Below are 6,677 nucleotides of genomic sequence, written 5' to 3'. Positions count from 1 at the left end.
AGTATGGGATGTTCTCCGAAGGTGCCTATCGACACTTTCTCAGGTTATTGGATGACATACATAGGATTGTCTAGTTGTGTGGCTAGGATTGTCCTTGTCGTGTCAGACCCGAATCGGAAGGGCATTGAGACCGAATGACCCGTGGTAGTGTATGGTTTGATGGACGCTCTAGGCCAGTAACCAATCCGGTAGGGGACATAAACCATGCTACGGATACCCGAAAGGGGCCATTTATTGGTAGGGTTGCAAATAGCTAGACTTGGGCTCACAGATGCTCAAGACCGGTAACCAATCCATGAGAGGATGTGAGAGCTTCCCGTTTACTATTTGTGGATGACCAATAGGATTGATGAGTCCGTAATCTGGGATTACGCTGACTCTAGTGTGAAGGATACTGGAAAGGATCGTCGAGGGCGAGGAATGGACGTATCTGGATCTGACTTGATACGACTGAGTAGATGACTTGCATTGGGCTAGGCTTTACTGTGAGATGCGCCAGTACTTATACCAAACGGTGATGTGAGAGAGCGGTGACCGATTCCCCTACCATGGTTTTTGAGATGACTTTACCTATTTTCCCTAACAGACCCAAGATATCTTGTATGATTGAGGGGGAGTGACTGACAACCCAAAGAAGTATGGTGCTATGACTTAAAGCATGTCTACCATAGAAACTAGCATTCATAGAGTTAGAATCATATTTGCATCATGTTATGTTTTGTATATGTATGATTTTAATTATGGAATAACTACCTTGCTGAGTTCTTCGAATTCATTCCTTTTGTACAAATGTTTTTAGATTATCCTACAGGTACCGAAGATTATGATGGCACCCCCTTCGAGACGGACTTTGATCCCGCATACTACCCTCCGGGTGGTATCTTCGGTGAAGATCAGAGTGTTGGTGCCGAGGAGGATTACTATTCGCACCAGGGTTAGCCCCATGATAATGCGGGACCGGTAGGGCTAGGCTTTCTTCATCCACACCATTGAGGAGACCATCATTAGGACATAAGAAACCCTAGCCTAGTGCCCCATTTCCTTGGTCTATTTATGGAACCATTGGACATGTAATTAACTTGTTTTGGATTATCTTTTGATACTTGGAATTGTAATTAATTTAATCATACTTCATTTCTGCTGCTCTGAGAGGGTGATTATCATACATTCTCTCACCTTTATGATCACATTTATACTTTGACATTATCTGTTTTCCGCACTCTGATTAATTGAATCTTATCTTATTCATGATATTTAGTATTAGTTGTTTTCACCTTGATTATTATTGTTCATGATTATGTTATCGTGTATGTGGGAGGCATGGTCCCTTGATTCTTGATCCTTGGACTGTGGATCACATTCCCGGGTATGCCAAATGGGGTACCGGCTAGGTGGATGTGACAAGCTGTCTACTGCTCCTACAATATAATTCCAAAGTGCATAAGGTTGTGAATGGCTTCAAGTTTTACCTCCGAAAATAACAATGTGCCATCCGCAAATAACAGATGAGATATTGTTGGAGCTCTATTTTTGACACTTATACCCATGATTCTTCCTGCTTCCTCCTCTCTTTTTATAATGGCACTCAATCCCTGTGCACACAAAATAAAAATGGTTGGGAAGAGAGGATCTCCTTGGCAAATGCCTCTAAAGGGAGTGATTTCATTATTTATATTTCCATTCACAAGTAACTTGTAAGACACTGAAGAAATGCAATTCATTATCATAGAAACCCATCTATTATTAAATCTGAGCTTGAGAAGTACCTCTTTGATGTACTGCCATTCTAATATGTCATAAGCCTTTTTCATGTCCAATTTCAGCCCCAGAAGCTTCTTCTTACCCTTCTTCCTTTTTTTGATGTAATGGAATATTTCATGGGCCACAAAAATGTTGTCAGAGATGAGCCTTGCTGGGATGAAAGCTGATTGCATTGGGCTAATAATATCAGGCAACAGTTCTTGAAGCCGACAAGCAATGATTTTTTAAGCAATTTTCGCTGCAACACCACCCAAACTAATGGGTCAAAACTTATCAGCAAGAATCAGGGTGGGGGACTTTAGGAATGAGACATATATAAGATATATTCAAAGAAGGGTCCATATAGCCAGTAGAGAATAATTCATTAATAAAATGAATGAGATCAACACTTACAATGTCCCACAGATGTTGGAAGAAAATAGGGGGGTGACCATCCGGTCCTGGTGCCTTGTGAGGGCCCATGGAAAAAAGGGCATGCTTGATCTCCTCGACCGTAGGTGCCATGTTTAGCTTTTTATTCATCTCCATTGTAACTATTGGCTGAATGGAATCAAGAACTTGGGAGAGGGCTAAAGGGTCAATTGGTTCAGCTTGGAGGGCTATGGTGAAATGATCAGTAAGTATATTAGTGATACCTCTGTGATCTGTTGTCCATCCTCCATCTGGCTTTTTCAATTAAGAATCTTGTTTGACAACTTTCTTTGCAAGGTGGTGGCATGAAAAAAAGCAGTATTATTGTCTCCTCCATTTAACCATGCTATTCTTGATTTCTAGAGCCAAGGTTGCTCTTCCCTGGTGAGCTCCTTAGCTAGAAGATCACCAAGAAGGTTTGCTTGCTCTTGCGAGAACAAATGATCCGGCTGTCTTTGGAGGGATTCCAATTGCCCAGAGATTCTTTGAATATTCTCTTGAATGTTTCCAAAGCTCTCTTTATTCCACTTCTGAAATTTGCATTTTGACCAAACTAATTTTTGCTACAATTAAGAGGCTGTTGTTCCCTGAAAACTTCTATTCCATGCTTGATTAGCCACAGATTTACACTCTGGGTGCCTAAACCAAACACTTTCAAACCTGTAAGGGCGTAACCCTTTTGTGATTCCCCCTTCAAAATCCACTAAAATTGGCGCATGGTCAGATCCCATAGCCATTTGAACAAAAAACACAACTTCTGGATAGATTAGCCTCCATTTTGTATTGCACAGACTTCAGTCCAACCTGATTCTAATATTCTGTTGTCTCTTTCTTTTGTTTGATCATGTGTACAAAGCACCTTTGAAGCCCATATCAAGAAGTCCACAATGTATTTATCATTGACTTAAATCGATTACAATCCCATGAGTGACTCAGATTTCCACCTGTTTTTTCTCTCCATCCCAGATGTGCATTAAAGTCACCTACACAAATCCATGGCCATTGTCTATTGGTTCCCAATTCTTCAAGCTTTTCCCAAATCAAATGTCAGTCCTTTTGAAGAGGGTCATCATACACTGTTGTGGGAAAATATGGTCCCGATCCTCCCCCCTCGGGAGAGAGGCACCCCCACTCGGGAGAGAGGCACCCCCACTCGGGAGAGATGCACCCCCCTTCGGGAGAGATGCACCTCCCTCGGGCTGGTGCATCCCTTCCCTCATAAAGGGTCCCGAGTGCCTCACTCGGGACAGATGCCTCCCTCTTTTTGTCATCTGGTTTCTTCCTTGAAGAAGGTCCCGAGGACCTCAGTCGGGAGAGACACCTCCCATGTGGGATGGCTCACTTCTTCCCTAAAGAAGGTCCCGAGGGCCTCATTCGGGAGAGACACCTCCATCTTGGCAGGTTCATTTCTTCGTTGGAGAAGTGCCACACTTGGGAAAAATATCCAACTCTAGCATTTCTCAGAAGACTCTCTTGACTAAGTCAAGAAGAGTTAGTTACGCATAAACACTCAGCATATCTATTCCGAGAATTGGGGAGGTGAGTCAGCATAACGGCGATATCAGGTGCGACAAAGAAGGAGCCGTTATTCCACTACTCCACTCACTCCTCAACTATCGATCCGGAATCTAAGGAATCGCCGCCTCCAGGTAACTTCTATATAAACCTACCTCCAACATGGAGAAAGGTAACGAGAACTTTCATCTGAGTACTTACTCATTACGTTCTTGAGAACTCTCTCAAGAACCATTATTGTTACCTAGGCTGATTTGAGCGTCGGAGGCGGTTCCCCGGCCAAAACTAGGCCGGACCGTTCTTGCTTTCTTTGTGTGTGCAGGCATCTCAGTTATTCCAACTTGGTTGGAGAGCTCTTAAGGTGGTCATCTCAATATCCGGCTCTCGAAGAAGTTCTATACGCAACAATTTGGCGCCGTCTGTGGGAAACGTCACAAAAAGTCATGACGAGACGTACCACACCTCAGGTGGCAAGTTCTCAAATTCTCACTCGAGCGAGAGAAAGGGAGACAGAAAACGGACGTGTTGAAGAACAAACTCTCCCTTCTCTAGATCGACAAATTCCTATTCCAGAGGAAGGTCAAGAAGGAGTTCCGGAGAATCCCCCGTTAACTATTCCAACTCCATTTGGAGAAGGCGGTTCGAGTCAACCTCCTATTCCAGGCGACAAGTGGCCGATTTGCGAGAATATGCAAAGAGAAGTCCAACAACAAATGTTGGAACTCCAAGGAGTTGTTCGAGGCTTAGTCCATCAGATCGGGGTACCGTCCGGACCCCCCAGAAATTCCCAAGAGGGACGAAGGCGTGAAGCCGTCCGTCAGACTCGGGATAGGCAACGTCCGGTGAATGAAGAAAGGAGAAATCCCAGAATACCAAGAAGGCCAGCCGAACGGGTTGGAGGAAGATCTCAAGGAGTGCATATTGAAGAGCCACGTCCCCGAGAGGATCGGTCGAGGGGAAGTGTGTTCCACCGTTTGGCTGGGCTTAGACAAACTCAAGATTTACCTAGAAAAGGGCGCAGAAATGAAGGAGTTCGGGAGCAAGAAGGAGAAAGTCACGGAAGAGGCCATTCTAGATCTAATAACCCGAGAGGGTCGGTTAGTCAATATGGATCTTCTCATGGACCAACTTCCCAATATTCTGATCTCGGAAGTGTTCGGTCTCCGCAAGAGCGTCAAGAGGCGCATGGTCTCGGGATAAGATTAGATGCCATGGAGAGACGGCTTGATGATCGGGACCTCGATGACGACTATGATGTGGTTGATAGAGAACCCTTCTCAGAAGAAGTCATGAGAGCACCTCTTCCACCGAACTTTATCATGCCGACATTCACTCCCTATGAAGGTAAGTCCAATCCTCGAGAACATATTAGTTATTTTAAATCGGTCATGGCTGTTATTGGCCGAGAAGATGAGCTATTATGCCGAACGTTCCCGGCATCTCTCAAAGGCCCGACGATAAAATGGTTTTCTAGCCTACCGCCAAGATCCATCCAAAACTTTCGAGAACTCGGGAGAAAATTTATTGCCCGATTCCGAAGTTGCATCGGGAGTAAGAAGACAGCAGATAGCCTTTTTGCCATTAGGCAGAAACCAAATGAGTCCGTTCGGGACTTTCTTCTCAGATTCGATAAAGTGGCTATTGAAGTTGAAGAATTGGATGACACAGTGGCGTACAATGCGCTATGGAGTGGAATAACCCAAAGACGTTTGCTCGAGGTATTACTCCAAGACAAGCCGAGGACTTATGGAGCACTTCTCAAGAAATGCCAAAAACAAGCAACCATTGCTGGGAAGTTATCGAAGCCCGGGAAGAGTCTACAAGAGGCGTAAAGGAAAAGAAGAATTATGGAGAAAGAGGTCAAAATTCAAATGCTCGGGCAAGAGATGACAAAAAGGGAGTTTGGAAGGAAAGACTCGCTAATGGAGACTTTACACCTCTTAATACTAAGAGGTCAGAAATTCTATTACAGATCAGAAATAACGACAACTTGAAGTGGCCGGGCAAGATAAGAGCCCGACCCGAAGATAGGAATATGACAAAGTATTGCCGTTTCCACAAAGACTACGGTCACCATACGGATGAGTGCAGAAATCTAAAGATCGAGATCGAGAAGCTCATCCGAGCGGGGGCAACTTGAAAAATATCTTCAGAAGAAGCGACAAGATCGAGAGAAGTCCCCACCTAGATCAACTAAAAGACTTAGATCCAAAAGTCCCGAGAGGGCAGATAAGAATCCCGAGAAGAAACCCGACACTCGGGAGTTTTCCCCCATTTACATCGTTTTGGGAAATCCGACGGAAGAATCCATTAAGAAGGCGAAGAAAAAGGCACGGTTCGTTGGATCGATGCAATTGCCAAGAAAACGAAGAAATGACTTATGCCCAGATCCAATAACCTTCACCGACGAAGATCTCAAGGGCGTCACTTCTCCTCACGACGATGCTATAGTTATCAAAGTGAAATTGGCAAACCGAGAAGTTCACCGAGTTCTCGTGGACACGGGATCTTCTGCCGACTTACTATCTTATGAAGCATTTAAGAAATTGAAGTTTGAGGACGAGATGATGACTCCATGCGGGACTCACTTATATGGGTTCGCCGGGTCGTCCGCCATATCCGAAGGGACTATCCAATTGGATCTAAGGATCGGGACCTCCCCTCGGGATGCAGTCATCCAAGCAACATTCATGGTGGTTCGGGACCTTTCAGCTTACAACGTTCTACTCGGGAGGCCAACTCTTAACGCCTTAGGGGCGGTGGTTTCTCCAACACATATGAAGTTGAAGTTTCCAACCACAGCGGGAGTCGGGGAGTGCTCTTCGGATCAGCGACTCTCCAGACAATGTTATGTGAATTATCTTAAGAAAGTCAAGAAAGCCGAGAGATCGGGCAATACAATGAGTATTGAAATTCGGGATGACCGGGATGAAGAAGCTATGGAGAGAGCCGAACCAGTTGAAAAGCTTGAGCGAATTCAACTTCATCCG

This window comes from Hakea prostrata, unplaced genomic scaffold, assembly GCF_041222555.1.
Source record: "Hakea prostrata isolate BN-2017 unplaced genomic scaffold, UWA_Hpros_2 contig_8, whole genome shotgun sequence".
Classification (NCBI taxonomy): Eukaryota; Viridiplantae; Streptophyta; class Magnoliopsida; order Proteales; family Proteaceae; genus Hakea; species Hakea prostrata.
This window is presented reverse-complemented; position numbering follows the sequence as displayed.